Raw genomic sequence first — 20,261 nt, 5'->3', positions numbered from 1 at the left:
CTTTTCCTCTCCCCAATGACCCAAAAAGAGGGTACTTTGTGCACAGCTGTCACCACATCAGAACAGAACTTCTATGCTGTAAGGCAGAGTATGTAACTTTCTGCCTGAAAAAAAATTCAAGTATCCTGTGAAAATTGACTTCAGAAAGGGAACTGAACCTGAGAAGACTCAGGTCATGGGAAGCAAGCTCCAGAAAGAAGCAGGACCTCTTAGGCTTCTGCCATGGATATCTGGTGCCCTACAACACATTCCCTACTGCTGGGGATACCAGTGATCTATTTATTTCATTACAGACCATTGCTGTCTGGATATTTTAAGCTGCTGCTAATTGGCAATGCCTGCTTCAATTGCCACCAGAACACTAATTAAGTTTCATGTAGTTTTAAGTGGATTGAAACATTTCCACCTATAATATTTCTGTTCCTTCTGCAAAAAAAAAAAAAATAGAAAGGTAAATGCTAATCAACCTGACAGATAAAACAGGCATAACTAAGATGGATCATTTAGATCAATTGAGATTTATCAGGCAGACATTGTATGTTTCCATATTCCTAGAGTTCAAGGTATCCTTCCTGGGCTATAAAAAGAAAGTGTGTTTCTTTAAAAATCTGCTGAAACCTGAAATTAATTTCTTGCAAATAGTAGTATCATGAGCTTCTACAAAGTGAAGTTTAATGTCTTTAAAAAGTCCTGTTGCTACATATTTTATAGAAAACCCTGACTCTGCAACCTGGCAGTGAAGCATCACCTGTATTTTCAGCCAACTTCATTAGCTTCTTTTTGATCTGAGCTCTTGACCCCATGAAATGCCTTCTTTAAAGTCTGACCAAGAGGTGGGACATGCATTCTCCTTAGCAAAAATGTCCTGCATTTCCACACCCACTTGGACATCTTCCCTACTTCAATCACATCAATAACTCTGGCCAGGACTTAGCTTGAAAACCAGACCCTTGAGTGCAGGCAACTGAGTAGCTTTGCCTACACATGAGCTAAATGTCCAGGTCCCCATAACTGTGAGCAAAAATCTGAACCTTGATTTGCTTGTTCAATTAGATATCCATTGTTAATTAGACATCCATTGTTCAATTAGATATCAATTAAATATCTCAGGTGTACACAGATCGCAGGTGCAATCAAGGGCAATTTGGGAGACTCTTCTAGGGCTGGATCTGATGGCCATCTCCAAGACATAAGACACTGTCACAGACACATTAGGGTGGGAAGGGAGTGATGACCCTACCTGATACAGTCAAGTGGGTTCAGAGAGCAGTTGATGTGCTCAGCTGATGTCCATGTATTCTAGAGGAAGCTGATTTTTCCTTCAGGCTCCCCTGACTGTATCAACTGAATCTGTCAACTCCAGCAGCAGCTCAGATGCCCAGACCTCATCTGGACACCCCAATATTGATGCTAAAATTTGGGCATCTTTTATTTCACACCGAATTGCCTCTTGTGTGCCCTAAACCGGGTCACATCGCCCTCAAGTGGAGAAAGGCACGATCACAGTGCCCGGGATCACCGGGATGCTGTGTTCTTTGGAGGACACTAAATAAACCCCAGGGATCTACCCAGTCCTCTAGGACAATGTGTGCTATGGAAAAGCTTGGTTGCAAGAACACAAAGGTTGCAAGGATGGACTGAAAAAGCTACAGTGGAGAAGGCCATAAATCATGCTGTCAAGCCACTGCCATAATTCAGCCATCTTGAGCACTTCCATTATGATACCATCTCACCCAACTTAACATCAAACAAAAGGTGGTACCAGAGCCAAGAATGTAATTTACCTCTGCTGGATCCCCACACTGTGCCTTGATCGCAAGAGAAAATGTTTGCTTTATGGTGCACTCTGCCTGGTTCACTGTCCAACCAGCACATTGAAAGAGGTTGGGGCCCCTCTGTTGATATAAGCAGGATCTTGTAAAAAAGAAGTCAAAATAGGAGATAAAACTGAACTCACATGAACAACCTGACTGCCGGCAGCTTCTAGCACCAGGGTGCTTGACTTTGCAACCTTTGGAGTCTTAGTATTGTTCTTGGTTGGATGCTGTCCAGCCTAAAGAAAAAACAAAACAAAACAAAGCAACCACATAAGAACAAGAGCTCTTTTACACAGAAACCTGCTGAATGTTGCCACTCAGCTGTAGAGCAAAATCCCAACCTGCAGGTAAAAGTGCAGCTTGGAGGAATGGTAGTGACAGATGATTAACTCCCATTTGGAGGCACTGCCAGAGGACAAGAACCTGTGTGCTCAGGTTACTTGCTAGATGGAGGAAAAATGCTGGAAACAACATTTTCTGAATCCTTCACCTGGCCCTGGGAAGCAGCATTCTCCAGTAGAAGCACAACTAACAACACAGGATACTAAAGGAAACAAAAACCTGTGGTCTTCCCACATCAGATCATTCTGTTTCTTACCCCTATCAGTGGAGAGCATTTGCTGTAGAGGTGGTTCTATTGCTTGGGATTTTCTCTGTCTCATTCTCTTGATCCAAGCCTGCTTCCTTATTAGATCTCACAACTTATCCTGTAAACTTGATGTTCAGACTGTAGGAATGGTTGAGGAGCCAACTCAAAGTCAGGGGCATAGATGAGAGGTTCCAGTTTTATAACATCATTGACTACTTGGACATATCAGGCAAATGGTTGGGATCACAGGAAGGTGGCTTCAGGAACAAATCCTGTCCTCCTGCATTCACAGCAAGCACTTTTCACTCCAGCATAGGATGTACCTAAACTGTTCCCAGATTCTCTGCCTAATCTCAGCCTGCAGCAGTGTGTGTGCAGCCCATTTCACAGCACAAGGACCCAATTAGATTTTCCAGCTGTGCAGCAGACTCCCACAAAGCAAAATGAAACCTACTCATGTGCAGTTCTTAGCTACCACTCTTGGATGTCTTGGAAGCACTCCATGGCTCCCAGGCTGAGAAGTGATCTGAAGGATGCCTGCACCCTTCTCACTTCCATCAGGAGGGCTTTTCCATTTGTCATCCCCTCTCTTTTCATGGATTAGGCCTTCCCTTTCCTCTCAAGTCCACTTAACATCTCCTCAGACTGCTAATTGCCCTCTGGAAAGCACCACAAAAACAAAGCCATGCTCTACTGCACCTCTACTGCACCACATAGGCTTTGGCAGCAGCTGATGGTTTTTTCCCTCCCCGTTGCAAGAAGCCTGACAAATTTCTTTATGCTTCTGCCTCTGCAGCCAACAAGCCACAGCTCTGGCTCCGAGGGGGTTGTTTGAAGGCAGCATCTGCTGCCAGGAGAGGAACCTGGCTGGGTACTGAAGGGAGAAACCCAGCAAGGTGCAAAGCAGCAGCTCAGAGGGTGGTGGTCAGCACAAAGGTTTCACCACAACATCCAAGGCACAGAGGTAGTGGAGAAGCAAAGGAGCAAAGAAGCAAGAGAGAAAAAGGAGTAACACTCTCCAAGAATCCCTTGCTCATCAAAACAAACAAAAAATCTTAATGAGAAAGACAGACAGGGAATCGCAAGGAGTCTGCTTAAAGGAGGTTCATATTCTTCGCCTACAAGGTTTCATTGAGTATTTCATGATGTGTAAGGGATCATCTGACTTTATCTCTTCTACACAATGGGCCGTGATCCAACTTTTTTTGAGCCTGGCTATGTAGATTTGGAAGCAATTCTTCACTGAAAAGGAGGCAACAGTGCTGTGTGCCATGGAGATACCAAGGGACCATAACCCAGAGGTACCTCGTGGCCTGCCGGCTGCAGGGTTCTGAGGCTCCCTCAAACGATAGGTTTGGGGCTGTTCCCTCATAGCTCCAGATCTTAAGGTCAGTCTGCAAACCAACCACCTTGGCAACAAAGAAGCCTTGATGAAGGTGGATCTGAGCTCCAGGGCTCTCTGAATGTGAGCCACCCGTAGCACACTTGAATGAGAACAAGTTGGACCTGGCATGAGAACAAGTTGGCATAATCAAACCAAGCTATGAATGATTACCTGGGAGGGCTTTACACCCTTCAGCCAATCTGTTTCAACCCAACTCTTTCAGGAAGCCTCGATATAGCACTTAGCATGGTATCAACATGAAACAGCACATGATAATCCTTGGAGATAGCACAGTGTTGGAGATTAGCATGTCTGAACTCTTATGTACATCTTAGAGAAGTTTCAAATGAGTTAGTCTGACCAGTAGGGAAAAAAACTGAGAATGCCAAAGGTGTGAAGTATTTGGGGTTTCTTCTAGGTAAAGGGCCAAGAGAAACAGCTTGAGTGCCATGAAGCCAGGAAACAAATTTTTCGTTATTCAGATTGAGATAAAATGGTGTGATTGTAGCCATCTGCTTCAGCTAGATGAGGGTATTTTAAATTATTTATTAAGAAAATAAAATAGGGATCTGATGCCTCAGTTGCATTCTTTCCCCAAGCTGGAATTCAGCTACACCTGCAGGTGCCCCAGTCTTGCATGAAACTCACAACACTTCTGACAAATTTCTCCTATAGTAGCCAATTTCTCTATTATACTTTAAAGAGAACAAAACACAAAGCCACAAAACCACAAAAAAATCCCCCACAAAATCCACAAAACAAAGGAGGAAAAGTTAAAAAAAAAAAAAAGGAAAATAACTAAAAAGAACCCAAAAACCCTCCACCCCAAAATACCACAACCAAACAAATGAGCACAATGCTTCCCTTCTATTTCTAAGTATCCTCATTTTACATTTGGGTTTATTTTTATTACACATTTGCATACAGTTCCTATCAGTTCTGCACATAACTTTCCCATGCCATATCTGCTTTGCTTTATCCTTTGTTTGCCCGTGTAGCAACTGATTACACTCTTAAGCAGAATTTGTTTTAATCTGCCACTGTGAAGACCTTATCAGGATCCCTGAATTCTGATGAAAAGCGATCTAACATCTGGGAACCAACAGACCACAGTAGTGGGCAAATAGAGGAAACTTCTGAGCATCCTGAGGACACTGAGACCACACAGACTTGGGATATGTTTGAGCTGTGGTTGAGTTAGGATCAGCACCACAAGCAAGTTCATGGTTTATAGTGTGCCCACGAGAAGGTTGCTCTCTGCCCTAAAAAAGAGCCAGTGCCTGTATAGCTTTCCCTCTGCTACCTGCAGCCTGCTGTTCCTGCCCTCCTGCAGGTGCTGACATCTTGACTTCCAGTGAGTGTGGGCTGGGCTCTCACCATGGGATGGCTCAGGCTCAAATCCCACATCTGATGAGTGTGGCTGCTTTCCCATTACACAACCCCTCTCCTTCTAGCAGTGACAGCAGGAAGACTTTCCTGTCCTGATTTCCAGTAACCTTCTGAATGACCCATCAGGGCCACCAGCCCAGGGCTCCCTGGCTTTCCACAAGAGGCACTGAGATATTTTTCCACTCCTGTAGGTGTGAGCTCAAAAGCAAAGCAGCTTTGCTGACTCACAGCCCCCGAATGGCTCTTCAACTTGCTCCAAATGAGTCAGCCCAGGGGTGAGTAATGCCTTGCATCTGCAGTGCATATTTATGGCACTTTTGCATTGACCATGTCAGCAGGGAAATTGTTTGTGTAGGGTAACCATGGAGAGAAAGGAAATGTTGAAGAGGACTGAGAGGTTAGGGATGGGGAAGAAACAAGAGGGGAACACACAGTCCACCCCCATAGCCCCAGAGTACCCTATGCAAGTTGAATCAGTGCTTACAAAAGGAATATTTTCCTGTGGCTTTTTTTTTTCACCCTATTTCCTTTCCAGGATATATTCCAGTGAGGAGATGTTGGCATGCTCTAAGTAGAAATAGCCCTGTGATGGTGTCATCAGAGTCTGGAGCCCCTGCAAGTCTTGCAAAGAAACATGTTGGTACAGTGGACTCAGCTCTGATGAGCTTTTCCCATAGATGCATTGAAAGGGCCAGGCAGGTTCCCCTCACCAGTTATTTCACCTCACCCTACACACTTCTGTTGTCACATCCCACTGGTTTGGCTCGAAACTCATTACTAAGTGACTGCTGGAGGTAAACCCCAAAACTCATTGTCTTGCCCTAGTTTTTGGGAGGACATCCTTTTCCTGAAAGTGTTCAAGGGCAGGTTGGATGGGGCTTGGGGTAACCTGATCTAAGTGGAAGGTGTTTCTGCCCATGGCAGGGGTTGGAAATAGATGATCTTTAAGGTCCTTTCCAACCCAAACCATTCTATGGTTCTGTGATTCTATGACAAGTGTTAAGAGGGCAGGAAAAGGAATGGCTGTGTCACTAGAGGCCTACCAGCCCCTGCTTGCAGAGATCCCCCATGTGTCATCTTCTTCACTCCATCAGTGTGGCTTGTACCACCCAGACCATCTTTGCAAGGGAAAAAAATCCCATCATCTTATTCTTTAATGAAAGGGGAGACATTTTTTTTCCAGGAATAGTTCATATCATCTGGCCTTCAATAGGTTGTAGAGGAGTATCACATTATTATGTGTTTTCACAAATAGTTAATCAGTCAGTAAATATAAGCACCTATAAACATTCCTGCTGCTACAGTTTTAACTGTCTGTTGAGAGTTAGCACCTTAATCTACAACAGCCCTTTACTCTACATCAACCCAAAGTATTAGTCAGAAACATGGTCAGTTCTTCTCTTTCAACATTTATCTCCAGACCAGAAACACTTTTAAGCAAAATATTTTGCAAGGCTGCATGCCTGGTCAAGTCTGAAGATAAATTTGCCTACCTGCCTTGTAGAAACAACCTCTCCCCCCTGCAAACACAGGGAGGAGGCTGCACTGCTGTGCCTTTTGCAACACACCCCATGCAGTCCCTGTGAGATGTCACAGAAAATCTTCCTGTTTCTGCACAGGTTGTACCATAAGTGGTCACAAGAAATAGAAAAAAAAGCTCTTTCTCCCACTGCAACTCAAAGCTCAACTTCTCACTGTATTCACATCAAAAGTCAGATGCAAATAGGCAAAGCCTGGGGTGTTTTTTAATCTCTGAATAAAAATAAAGTCAGTCAATAAAGCAGCAAAAGCAAGTGTATATGTTTATCAACTGATTTGCAATGCACTTTGTACCACTGAGAGCCAACATGCATACAATGGGTAAACATTCAAGAAGGACAAGCAAGTTTTTCTTTCCAAACAATCTAGACAAGGGAAGGATTATCCCTTCCTTGGCACTGGCTTTGCCAAGTTTATTGCTCCCTAAAACTGCATTACTTTCCCTTTGCAGTGTGTTTACTTTAGATTACACATAAGAATTAGGTATGCCGAGGTAAAAATAGCTACACATTATATCAGCCTGAAAAAAAACCCACCACAAAACACAACAAAAAGGCTTCTTTTCACGGTGTTTTTTTTAATGCAGTCATTTTTCAAACTCCATCATACTGGGACCAGTTTCCAGCCAGTCTAAACTGCAGCAGCTCTGTCCCTCCAGGCAGGGAGCAAGATGTACTTGCTGGTGGTTACTGGCTGCAGAGGAAAAAAAAAAAATGTACCCATGGCACAGGAACTGAAAGCAATTAAAGCAGTTTGGCAGCTCCCTGGCTACCACGACCTCTTGCAACCCCTAACCAAGGTCCTTCTCATTTCCCATGTGGGAGGTACCCTGCCACCCCTGGCTGACACTGGTGCTTCTAGCCCACAACCACCTATTTAGTGTGTTTCACAACCTCCTCAGGCAGTCCAAACCCATTGGTTAACAAAGACTGCCTTAGACTGCTCTCTGCAGCCTAGATCCTGGCATGGGGAGTTGTTTGGCTTTGTTTTTTTTTTTTTAAATATACTTTCACAAAAGAAGTACCCTAGCATGACTGGCTGTCAGGTAACCCAAGGTACAGAAAAACTGGTTGAGGCTCCTCCTCAGAACTGGGAAGCCAGAAGCAAACTCTGTCTGATGAGCATTAAGAAATGCAGGGATTAACTTGATTTTTTGGCAGAATTGAATTTACAGCTTGTCTACACGAGGGGATTATTTCAAACAAACGATGTGAACTGAATGTATCGTGGGTGTGCCAGAATGGCTCTGCCTGTGCACTTATTTTTCTTTTTCAAAATGCCTCCTTCTTTCTAGGAGGGACTGGGAGAGAATGGCCATGGGGGGCAAGTCTCTGGTGGCAGCACAAGGCATGTGAAGCACAGGCAAGGACTTAACCTGAACCCTGCTGCTGGCAGCAGCAAAGCACAACAGGGCTGAAGGGTGAAGGTTGAACAGGGAAGCAAAAAACCACGTTAGTGAGGAGCTGTGTTTGCCCAGGGCGACTGTCCTGGCTCCAGGAGAAGCTGGGATGTTTTGGCAGCTTGATAATAGAACATGGAGATGAACTGGTTAGCCCCTGAGGTGTATTTGCATGGATGGTGGTAACTTTACAGTGGGCAGCTACAAGTACTTTTCTCACATCTTGGTGCTAATATGAGTTTGAACTTCTCTGGAGTGGAGAGGCACAACTGAAATGTTGCACAGAGACACAACTTTTGGGTTCTTCATCCAGAGTATCCCAGGTTGTCCTCACACACCTACTCTGGGGTGAGCTCCAGCTGCCCCTCTCTGCTGTGCCTATCAGATACAGCTGTGCAGTGCTTCTCCAGCACCAAGTCATGGGGATTTTGGACCAAAGGTGAAGATCCTCATGAAAGCAAGTTATCCTCAGGTCCCCTTAAAGATTTGTGAGGTCATGGAGTGATTCTTGTCACCCAAAATAGATGACCAAAATAAATCAGAGGAACCCTTTGAGCAAGAATGGATTGCTTTTTGCCATCCTGCTGCTTACTCTGAAAGAGCACGGATCCTCTGCACCATCAGAGGCTAAGGTCAGAGAAAATTAATCTCAGCTAGAGGGATGTGAGAGGTCAGCAGACACCTGAAAAAAAGCTATTAAGGCAGATCTTCAGGCCCTCTAACTGTGATAGAGATGTCTGTCATGTGTTTCAAGTCCAGCTCCAGCTATCAGCCTCTGAAAATCAGATGCATTTGGACTGAGGATTGGATGAAAAATGGATTTAGGTCAAGACCTGAATTCCTTAATGTGAGTAGTGTATTTCACCCCAGATTTCATTTCCCGTTTCTCTAAAGGTGCATCATTCCTGCAGCTGGAGAGTGAGAAACACACAAAATAAAGGGAACATTTTCCTCACAGACTAACACTGCTGAGATCTGGCAGGAAAATAGAAGGCAGGTTTTATTTTGTCAAATGTACACAAATACAGGCATTTTATAAACAAGGAATTGATTCAATTGTTTCCAGAGGTATGAGAGCAAGTGAGAGAGCTGAGCTTTAGCTATTAAACACAACCTCAGGAGAGGGAGGGAATTAGTCTCTAGTTGAGCCAGATATTTCCCTTTCAAAAAATAAATGAATCAAAGTCATGCTCAGTCAGCCAAATTAACCAAACAGGTGCCAGCACCCCTGGTTTCTGGTTTTTCTGTGATTTTGGGAGAGAGATGCAATATTGTCTCTAAATGGATCATATTGAAGGGGGTCAGGCTTATGCAGTGTTTCAGACAGGGGATTTTTAAGTAAGGCAAAGCTGGTCAGTCCTACAGCAGATCCACACCCCAGATGTATGGGTTTGACTTGTGTTTTGCTGTCAATTCCTACTTGGATCCAACTTCTGCCTGCACAGAACCCTATGTGGGTCACTCCCAAAACTGCTGCAGAACCCAGCTCCCTGCTCGTGCTGGGAGCAGCTCTGCATTGCCTCCCACTTTGCAGGAGGTGGATCTCACCTCTTGGTCCCCCACTTTGCAGTCATGTGCTCCATCCTCGTTTACACAAAGCAGGACAAAATGCACTTCATAAAATCACAGAATGGTTTGGCTTGGAAGAGACCTTTGAAAGCAGGGAGCATGGACATCTTCAACTAAATCAGGTTTCTCAGAGCCCTTTCCAACTTGACCTTGAATATTTCCAGAGTTATGGCACCTACCACTTCTCTGGAAAACTTGCTCCAGTGTTTCACCACTGTCACAATAAAAAATTGATGTCTTACATCAAGCCTGAATCTCTCTTCTTTTAGTTCAAAAGCATCATCACCCCATGTCCTGTTGCCACACACCCTACTAAAAAGTTTGTCATCACCAAAATGAAGTCACTTAATCAGTTCTGGAAAGGGTGCTGCCCCCCATAGTGCTTTCCCCATGACCTAGCAGAGGACTAAAGGCACAGATGGACTTCTGCTACAAGACCTCGACTCTCAGCTTCCCTCAGGATCTCCAGCTGGTGCCAAATCAGCCAAGAGCTGATTTTTACAACCAGGCTTGGGGAAATGCATAAGTGGCTTGAAACATCTTCTTCTTTCCAAAGCTGTCACGTGTAGAGTAGTTACAGAGGTGAGCCAAGGGCTTGGCAGGTTGACCAGCCCTATGTGTCCCCTTGGTAGGACCAGATGATGCTGAACAGCTGATTTAAGGACACATCTTTAGCATCCCCAGAGCCCTGCTGGACACAGTGATGGGACAGAGGTTGTCTTCAGCTGGAAGCCAAGCTCAGCGTTGGGGTCCCCCTTCCTTAGAGAGACTACCAGGTGTCTCCTACAGCAAGGACATTCAGTGAGGTCATTTTCCGCCTATAAAAGCCACTTCCAATCCCCACTCAGGCCTGAGGAAAGCTCTGGGCTGCAGCTCTCCCCCTCCCCTCACCATGGCGGCATCCCCTGCCTTCCCTTCCCCACTCCCTGACTCATAACCCAAACTCAGCCCTGCTGGGCTGGGGGCCAAGGAGTAGTCACCTTGAACTCCCATCCCCATGCGGGCCTCTGGGAGGAAACATTTCAGATTTCTGCTTTGGGATAACGTGAAAACCCCTCCGGAAGCCAACCCTGTGGTGAAAGGCCCCGGGGGGCAGCTTGGCCTCTCACCCTTCCCCTGCTGCCTTGCATCCATGGCAGCTTCTGCTGCCTCCCTCACATGCCCTGCAACGAGCTGACGTGTTCCCCGGTGGAGAAACACGGGCCCGAGGTCAAGCAGCCATCCCCCGGCCCCCCTCCCCGAGCTCTGATCCTATTAGCAGGGAGAAGATGGCAGCCAGCCACGGGGACATGGCCGGCGACACGTGTGGGCAAGGGGGATCAGTCATGGCCACCCCTCACTCCACGTGAGGCCAGGAGGGATGGCTCAGCCTGAGTCCCCTTCATCCCTTCTGAGGGAATGTGCTAATGTCCATCATTAAAAACAAGCCCGGCTTGCTGTCCTCTCCTGGTGGTGCCAGGACACCTGGCAGTGGAGTTCGCTCTGGGGCTGGCACATCTCAGGAGCCTGGCCCTCCAGTGCCAGTGCTGTTCCTTCAGCCATTCCCCATGGTAGATTCCCCCCCATTTCCTCGTAAGTCAGGAGGTTGCAGCACCCCAGCCCTCAGCCAGAAGGGTCCCTCTGGACTTTACACAAAGGTGGAATGTGCAGATTGGTAAAGATGGCTGGGATGGATTTTTACAGAATCCTTAAATTTTTTTTGCAATTTTTTTTTTTTTTTTTGTAAATACTTCATTTTTTTGGTGAATATTTCATTTTTTTTCACAGCTGGTATTTCTGCACATAGACAGCAAAAAAAGCACTTTTTGTGCTTCCAGCGAAAAAAAAAGGACTTTTCTTTTGTAGCAGCCTGAGGCCCTGGAGGAAAAGTTTTCCTGGATGAAAAGTTTTCCTGGGAGGAAAATTCCCAGTCCTGAGCAAATTGCACAGAGCGTCTCATCCTAGGATTTCTGTTCTAGGAACCTTTCTTTGTACCCTGGGCTCAGTGTTTGTTTGCTGTAGATTGGATCGCAGTGAAACCATCTGGATCCAGATGGGTGTCTGGGTCAGCGTGTGGAAGGTCCAGATCTGTTCAAATTAAAATATAAATAGAGATGGAGAGAGAGAGACCAAGAAAAAAGCAGTTTTATACAAGGGTGACTGAAAGCTGGATTCCCACTAAAAACAGAATGGAAAATAGGCTCAAACTTTCCTGAGCAGCCAAAAAGACCTATCACAGACTTGAAACCTCACGTGAGATGCACACATGTGGAGTGACAAATGCAGAAGCTTATAAACCATGTCACATGAATAAGAAGCTCTCACAGCATCTCAGCATAGTTCCTGATGAGATGTGAACAGTCTCACAGGTTGGAGGAGACAGCATATGTCCTTGCCACTTGCAATATCAGGTCTGCAACGAGCCAAGAATGTTGCCTCTAGCCTGGTGGCTCTTTATCATGACAAATGGTGCCATAGAGTCCTTCAGCTGGGTGCCATCTGCCCACCCCACTTGCAAAGCTGCTCTGGAGATTTTCAGCAGAGATGCTGAGAAACCATAACTCAGGCTTTGACCCCTGGAGAAGTATCCATGGACAGGGTGATAGGATTTACTTGTCTTACTCCCAGCATCTGCACTGCTCTCAAAGGAGGAAAGGGTAGAGCCATGCATAGGGTTTTTCTCTCTCCCTCTTCTCTCTGCACTGCACATCCCACTGCTGACCTAGGGAAGATGGTTGATCTTGGCCCAGGCACAAAGAAATCACAATGTTATCTCAGTCTCTAGTCAAACCCTTCACCCACAGCTGTGACCACAAGCAGGTGCTTCACATGTGCAGGCTCCAGCACATCTTTTCCTTTCACCCTCTTCCTCACACCTGCTAACTGAATTTACCACCATCTCTCAAATATAGGTGATTGCTCTGCTTTTGGTTCGTGTGGCTGAAAAATGGCCATAGCCCCTAACTGAGCCTGCTGGGTCAGCTACAGCACTAATGGTGGTGTTGCTCCATTAGGGAATAACGTTCCCACAGCTCCTGTCTTTCAGAGATGGAGTCATGAAGCATCACCACCCATCCATTTCCCCCCAGCCTCAGGTTCCTTCAGATGTTCAGCTGCAGAAAAGTACAATTTTCCAAAATGAAGCTAACCAAGGGCACTTACCACAAGCATCCCTGACAGACAGAGGTTTCTTCACAGCCACCTGGTCTGCCTGGGAAGCTTGGAAACCTCCTTCCATCCCATGACATCTGACAGCAACTCATAAATCATCCCGCAGTCACTGGCAACCCCTTTGAGGATCCTGGTCTGCAGTTGTGTTTGAGATATGAAGCATCTGGGCAGGTGAGGAGAGCCCTAAGGGCAGGCAGCCAGCTACGGATGCAGCTGCCAGCTCCAGGAACATCCACGGATCCCACACTCACACGTGGGGCTTAAAGCAGCCTGGCAGTCCCAAGGGCTGGAGTCAGCTGTGACCTGTGCAAATCTGTGCTCAGCCAACCTCTTCCCATGTCTCCTGCAGCTGCAGCCACTCCAGAGAGCACTAAACAGCCTCCCCTTCCTCCCAGCCTGCCTCCACCTGATCATGTCAGATATTTTTTCTGGCCTGCTTCTTTCCCAACAAATTTACCTCTGCATGTTTTTTGTTCCATCTGCAACATTTGGAAGTTGTTACCTTTGATACTGGGATGAGTGCTGCAAAGTAGAATCCAGTACCTCACCACCCCTCCTTTCTCAAGTCTGTGTTCAGGAACATGGTTTGGTCCAAATCTCTGGATTTTTATACTGTGGAAAGAGCCAGAAACAAAACTGTCCAGGACCAGGTTTTATTCCTTTTCTTGAACAAGCCGAAAAATTTATTTGTGCACCAAAATAAAATAAAATAAAATACAGTCATTAAAAATCAAACTTTAAATCTCAGTGGTAACAGAGCCCAGCAAGTGTTTCCATCATTACCTGCATTACATACAGGCTCAGGGCTGTGCTTTCCCTTTGAAGACCATGGGAATTTTTCCATTTCTTTCACTATAAAAAAATAAAACATTGAATTCTCAGTGAGAGTCTGGTTGGCTGCTGACTGAATCGTTTTGCAAAGTGAAATCACCCCAGGCTTTCTGGGCAAGGACTGCTGCCTTCTATGAGGCTCACACTGGTAGTGTGGCTTTGCAAAGTCCAATATGTTGGGAAGGGTTTGGATGCAAGCTGGCAGTTTGCATTCCACCCACCTACTTGTGGTGGTGTGAGATGCCACTCGTGTGACATCAAAAGGGCTGTTGGGTGACTTCCTTCTCTGTGTCCATGTTTCAGGGAGAAGGGGCTTTGGAGCATTGCCTCCTCACTGCATTTGGGGAAACTGGAGAAATGGCAACCCAAAGATGGATGACACCAAAACAATGTTTGCATCTATTGGCTTTCAAACAGACTGTCCCACCACTTTGCTCACCCAGGTAGACAGCTCAGCTGAAGGTGACTTTGAGACCCTAATGCTGAGAGAATGCAACCAGAATTCAGAAAATTGCTGAGAAACTCAGACTTCCTGCAACCTTGAGCCACAAGATCCTCAGTTCTTACTCAGTGCATGGAGAAAAGCAGTTGTTGAGTAGTGAATTGGGAGATTTCAGAGGTAGATACCTCTCCCCCCAGCTGAACCAGGGGTGCTTGCACCATCCCACACTCTGAATTTCTCTTTTTTGCTGTTGAAAACATTTCAAATACAGCCTTTAATCTGATCGTTTGTCATCTATTATCTGACCAACTATTTCAACACATAAAAGTTCTGCTAAAACCTGAACACATATGGCTTCCCCTCCACCCATCTACAGATAATGATTAATGTGTTGGGGGAGCAAATGGCAGAAGTTGATCTTTAATGAGCAAAGAGTCTGTTGCAAAACACACCTTCAGCCCTGCAGGCTTCCAGCAGTTTTTGTTAGAGAATTACACCAGAACTTCAGAGTCCTAACCCTCTGTAATCACCAAGTCCTTGTGCCAGGGACCAAGAGGTCTGCTTGAAACTGTCTTCTGTGCTCAGAAGCAGTCTATCCTTCATAATGACATTCTGAGCCCAGATGGAGCCACTTAGCCATATATGTTGGTACACAGCAGCAACATAGCTGTAAATAACATATTCCATTCCTTCTTCCCTCCTCCTAGAACTTAAGCTGAAACTGAAAATCTTTCAACTTTTTGTTCTCCTTCTCCAAAAGGGGGAGGGAAACCCACATACTTAAACAGCTCATTTGCAGAGGAGTGCCAAAATAAGATGAAACAGAGTCCCTGCCAAAGCAGTGCAACAAAGAGTTTGCATATGCTGAGCAAAAATCTCCCTGTTCCTTACTCAGCCTCCTTTTGTTATGGGATCAGTAGGAGACAACCCAATACTGACCATGAGTGACTTGACTGGTGCTGTTGTCTCATACCAGACCTTCAGATCAGTGAATGCATTTGCACCCAAAGGGCTCAGCTGTGATGTACAACCTTTCTATAAACACCCTTATCTTATGCAAGTAAGCTCTGAGAATTTCCCTTGGAAACCCCACTCTTCATTGTACCCCATTTTCTGCTTTCCTATAGGTTTGAAATTACTCTTCCCTTCAAAAATGTTGATGTGAATGAAGTGCTATTGAAGCCACAACTGTGGCTGCCTGGATAACTCTCTTCTCCCTGCAAAGACTTCATAACCCTCTCACCAGTTGTCTTAGGGTGATATTCTTCATATGGGCTTAGCCATTTATATTACCTGGTTGAAAGCAGACTAGGAGTGAAAAGGTAGGAGGAAATTCAGTTTGAGCAGAGAAAAACTTAGAGGAATGGAAAAGTTCAGTGAAAAAGGAGAAATAGAGATATAGGGAAAGAAGTAGGACAGTCGCAGAAGGCAACAACATTCAGCTGCTGATTTGACAGAAGTGACAAAAGTCAGAGACAATGCAGAAGGGGTTTTGTAGTGATAAAAGTTAAAAATTTTAAGAACCTTTAAAAACTGATGGTTTGCAGAAAAAGGGAATGAGGAGATTAAAAATACTGCATAGGTGAAAAAAGAAGGGAAGAGCAGGTGTCTCTGGGAAGGGAGTTCTATGGGATGAACAAGCTACAACTCAGAAAGGCAAAACTCATTGCAGGAGAAACAAAACCAAACCAAGGTTTTTCTCTTGACCATTCTTCTTAGTTAGGAGATACCAAGTAATTGTGGCATTTCTACATGGGCAGCTGGGATTGCTGGGATGTCACATCACTTCCATCTCTGGATTTCCTGGTGTAGAAGACAAATTAGGATGAGCTTCCTTGATAGTTCTCCATGCCCTTCCAACTTGCCAGCAGTGCTTGCATTGCCAGAAGACCTTTCTCCAGCTTGTCTTTTCTGGTTCCTGCTGAGTGCTCAGTCAAGTACTGGTCCAAATCCTCATTTCCCAGACCAGCCTGGACATATCCATGAGAGTGGGTGCAATTCCATCATGGGGACCTGGCAAAGCTACACAACATAAAGGGATCCTGGTCCTTGCCATCTGCCAAAGTAAAACACTAGGATGCTACAAATATCATCTCATTTAGGGATCAAATGTTGAAAACAGACCAGGACATTCTGTTTTATGGTCTGGAAAGACCCATGGGAAGAGTATTCTTTTTTTAATTTTTTTTTTTAACTGGCTGGACTTATCCAGGTAGATCAAACACCACATCACTATGACCTGAAGACCTCACACAAGTGGGGACCTTGAGACATACTGGGTTGACTGGCTGTCAGTGGCTCATGAGACATGATGTGCAAAAGGGGCAAATACATAAAATTTGGGAGAAAACTGAAGACACCTTTGATCTGTACCCTAAATACTTCAGGTCTGACGGATCTGGAGCATTAGTAGCTGCTTACCAACACTTCTATTCACTTGTATGTGGTGCTGGTAACAACAAAAAGTAGAGGGAGAACTCTCAATGAAGTAACCAATGGAAACCACAATGGGGCTATCTTTGTAGACTGCAAGATCCATGGAAGACATAAGCAATTATTTTGCAACAAAAATAACCTTTAAACATCTTTTTTTTAATCATTCTAGAAAAGCATAACAAGCAGGACCTCCACTTTTCATGAAGTTTTTTATGCCAGTCCAAGGAAATGGAAATTGAAAGTAGTAAAAGATCTTGTATCCTAAAGGATAGTAAATAGCCTACCTTATTTTAGGGGATATAAGTTCAAATACTGCTATGGCTATATTTATTAGAAGAGGTCTTTGATACACTTTCTGTTGTTCTAAATCAAAATGACTAAAGACTAATCCTTGCTCATTATTCTAAAATGACAGTGAAATAGCCAGCAGCTTGTCCAGAGTATTTTGTATTCCCTGAAGGTAACCTAGGAACACAATAACTTGATCCTATGCAAGTACACACACTTTCAGACAAAATGCAAGAAAGTTATCATTGCAACATCACATTAAGCAAGAGGAAGAAAAAATATTGTTGGACTGACCATGCTGAAGCACCACACTGAGCAGAGGGATGTTTGTGAAATCCAGTGGAAAATCTTCAGCCAGCTCAGGGCCTTAATTTTTTTATTCTTCACTGGAAGATGATGACAAATCTTCTGCTGACTGTACTGGAAGGACACAAGTCTCCAAGTCTATCTCACTTTCCTCCCAAAAGGTGGTACAAAACTAATGGCTACTACCAGCAAATACAACACTCAGTATATCCATGGCCAGTCTAGACACAGTTCCCTTCTTCCACAACATCCAGGCTCTGATCTCTAAAGGACAAGCACACCCAGCAAAGATCAGGAGGAAGGTGCAACCTCTATGACACATCTCATGTTTGATGGCACTGACCTCAGGTACACAAGTACTTCTCATATCAAGCACACCTTCTGAAAAGATGATGTTAGTACTCTGATGATAAAGAACTTCTGGTACTGGTCACAGTGTTCTTCTCAGTGCAGACAAGTTAAACAAATTTTCCACTCTATTGCATTGATGGAATAGATTCTGTGGTCCTCAGAAACCCATGTTTCTTATTTCATCTCTGTTTCAGGTCCATCAACCTGCTTACAATTCCCTTGAGTACACCATGGCTTCTTTCCTTAACCTATCAAGCAGACAAAGCATTTACACCTCTGCAATCTTCCATCTTTTTATGAATAACATGGTCCTGCAGGGGATCCAAGACATGAAAATTACCAAGGGTTTCTTCTGCCACCATTTGAGAAAAAAATTGTTCATTTAAACCCAAGGACAACCTTAAGTTCCTTACTTCTTTCCAGATTCATCACTAAGCATCCTATTCAGTTTTGTGTAGTAAGAATGCAAAGTACGCAGGAAATCAGTGGAATAGTTGGAATACCATCAAAAGCAGTGGTTTTTTTATTGAATTGAGAAGTTCATGGCCTATTTGTGCTAATTAGCTTTTATTAAATGAGTTCAAATGACAGTGACAACGTGCAGATGAAAGAGCACCAAAGTATTCAGAACTCAGATAATTTTTCTAGAGGCATCAGTTGACCAGGGCATGAGCAATGGAATCAGTATTAAGCCCTTCATTTGTTCCTCAGTGCCACTCAACTTAGGGGCATGGAAAACGAGGTTCATGTAACCTCTGTGCAGGGGAATTTAGTTTCTTTAGGTGTGTGGAGCTAGATGGCCCTGGGGTGGAATATTCTATCAGTTTAATAGGTCACAACTCAGTTCCTACAAATGAAAATAATTTCATTTTCACTTGACATCCATCTCCAGGTTGCATCTGGGTTCCATGCATGGCTGAAGTGTGTTGAGTACATATGAATTTCCCAAGAATCAGAAACTCCTTCCTAAGAAGTTTTTCAGTGGCTTTTTCTTCTTTTCTGTTTCCTTCTCAGTTACTGTTTACACTCTACAGCCAGTTTCTGGAAAAAGCCTTCTACCAATTTATTTTGATGAGTAATTCCTAAGGCAAATCCCCTCAACACCCGTTCACTCTTTGGTCAATTACCAGAACTATTCAGGATGAATGTTGCCTTTATTAAGATTTTATCCTTTGTTAGTACTTGGATGGTCATGTGAAAATCTACTTGGACAACATCCTCTGCAAAGTTAGATTTCAGTCTGGGGGAAAAAAAAAAGAAAAAAAAAAGTGCTATATATGTATGTGTCTTCATACAAACCTAGAAACACACACTTAAACCTTGTATCTTTGTATATAGGCGTGGAGATTTCAGCTGTGAGTTTATTATTGCTGATAGACCCAAGAGAGATCCATGCATTGATGGGATCAGTTCTGTGTGTAAGATCCTTCATCAAACCAGCCAACAAAGCTGGAAGAAGCAAACAAGCTGCTTCATCAAATCCTCTCTGAGCCTATGGAAAGATTTCCTTGCTTCATGGATTTTTCTAATGATTTTTGTCTAATAAAAGAGTTTTGGTCTAATAAAAAACATTTTGTCCTACAAAACTTGCCTCATTTTTTTCCCCTGATCACCAGTGGTCCAAAACCACCAGCTGAGATGGGCCAGCCCTCCAAAAACCAGGTGTGAATTAGACTGCTGGAAGCTGCTTCCCAAATCCAGACCTGTTGGAATATGAGGTTTTGCCCACTACAGAGGTTAATCCTCATCCTGGGTTCCAGATTACCTTCAGTTCTGATGATTTTGGTCAGAAGTTTCCTGCTAATTTGTGTATGTATACAGCTTAGTGGAAAACCCTTTACCCAAAGTGATCCAAAATGCACATTTATAGTAACTTGGGAACTACAAAGGCAGCTGATGGTGTCTTTTATGTGATGGTAAGTACAGTATGTAGCTTTCTTTCCTGACCTTGCACACATTACATCAATGTGCAGCTACTACATCAACTCATTAGCCCATTGTTGAAATCTCTGAGATAATTTAAGAGTGAATATAAAGGAAGGAAAAAAAGAGGGTGGGGGAGGTGGGAAAGGAGAGAAAAAAAAAAGGAGGAGAAAAAAAAAGAGGAGAAAGGAAGAGAAAAAAAGGGGGAGAAGAAAAAAAAAAAAAAAAAAAAGAGGAGAAAAAAAAAAGGGGGAAGGGAAAAAAAAACTTTGCATGTGAAAGGGAAAATAGGGGGAGGAGAGTAAAATCACCAGGGTGAAGTACAACATGTTCAGCAGACTCTGGTCCCTTGGCTGCCTGCCCGATGACTTTCCTGAGCAGAGCTCTCCTAGCAACCAGTCCCCAGCCCTTTGAATTTTTATGTATCGCTATGTCGGCGGTGATGTCACGGTTTCCATAGCTACTATCAGCTGGAGGAACGATGACATGCTGCTCGGAAAAAATAAAAAATCAAAAAAAAAAAAAAACAGTGGCCCAGCTGAAATATTTCGGGCAACTCTGGGAGATGCGTCAGACCGAGCCCGCGAGTCGGCACGGTGCGGCACACGTGGACGTGGGTTTTGCTGATGAAGCTTCACCAGCACCCAGCCACTTCTGGCAGGCCACTGGAGGCAGATGCAACGTCTGCACTGCACTGGCTACTGCAGTATTCATCCCCCACTAAGTGCTTCATTGTAGAAATTAAATACTGTTATTAATTAAAGCCCCCATCCGCACGGGCTGCCCAACCCTGTCTGGTTGGAGCGCGCTTGTGAGAGGAGACCTGGCAATCCATTTGTCATGTGGTG

At 44.4% G+C, this 20,261-nt stretch overlaps 2 long non-coding RNA genes across 2 annotated transcripts in view; both read right to left on the bottom strand.

Annotated features, from left to right (window-relative positions):
- Positions 1-17,391, bottom strand: part of LOC115597948 — a 46,008-nt gene extending 28,617 nt beyond the window's left edge. Inside the window, exons 1-2 of the long non-coding RNA XR_003987288.1 lie at positions 17,128-17,391; positions 1,958-2,053 (exon numbers count right to left, since the gene is read on the bottom strand). This is a non-coding gene — a long non-coding RNA (uncharacterized LOC115597948). The remainder of the gene's footprint in view (positions 1-1,957; positions 2,054-17,127) is intronic.
- Positions 11,701-14,008, bottom strand: LOC115597949. The gene is made up of 4 exons (XR_003987289.1): positions 13,889-14,008; positions 13,620-13,688; positions 13,339-13,448; positions 11,701-11,753 (listed from the first exon to the last, which is right to left on the bottom strand). It is a non-coding gene; the product is annotated as an uncharacterized LOC115597949 (long non-coding RNA).
- Positions 17,392-20,261: the final 2,870 nt, after the last annotated feature.

This window comes from Calypte anna, chromosome 2 (genome assembly GCF_003957555.1).
Source record: "Calypte anna isolate BGI_N300 chromosome 2, bCalAnn1_v1.p, whole genome shotgun sequence".
NCBI classification, from domain to species: Eukaryota; Metazoa; Chordata; class Aves; order Apodiformes; family Trochilidae; genus Calypte; species Calypte anna.
Note: the sequence above shows the minus strand (reverse complement) of the source record. Positions and strands in the feature narration are given on the sequence as shown.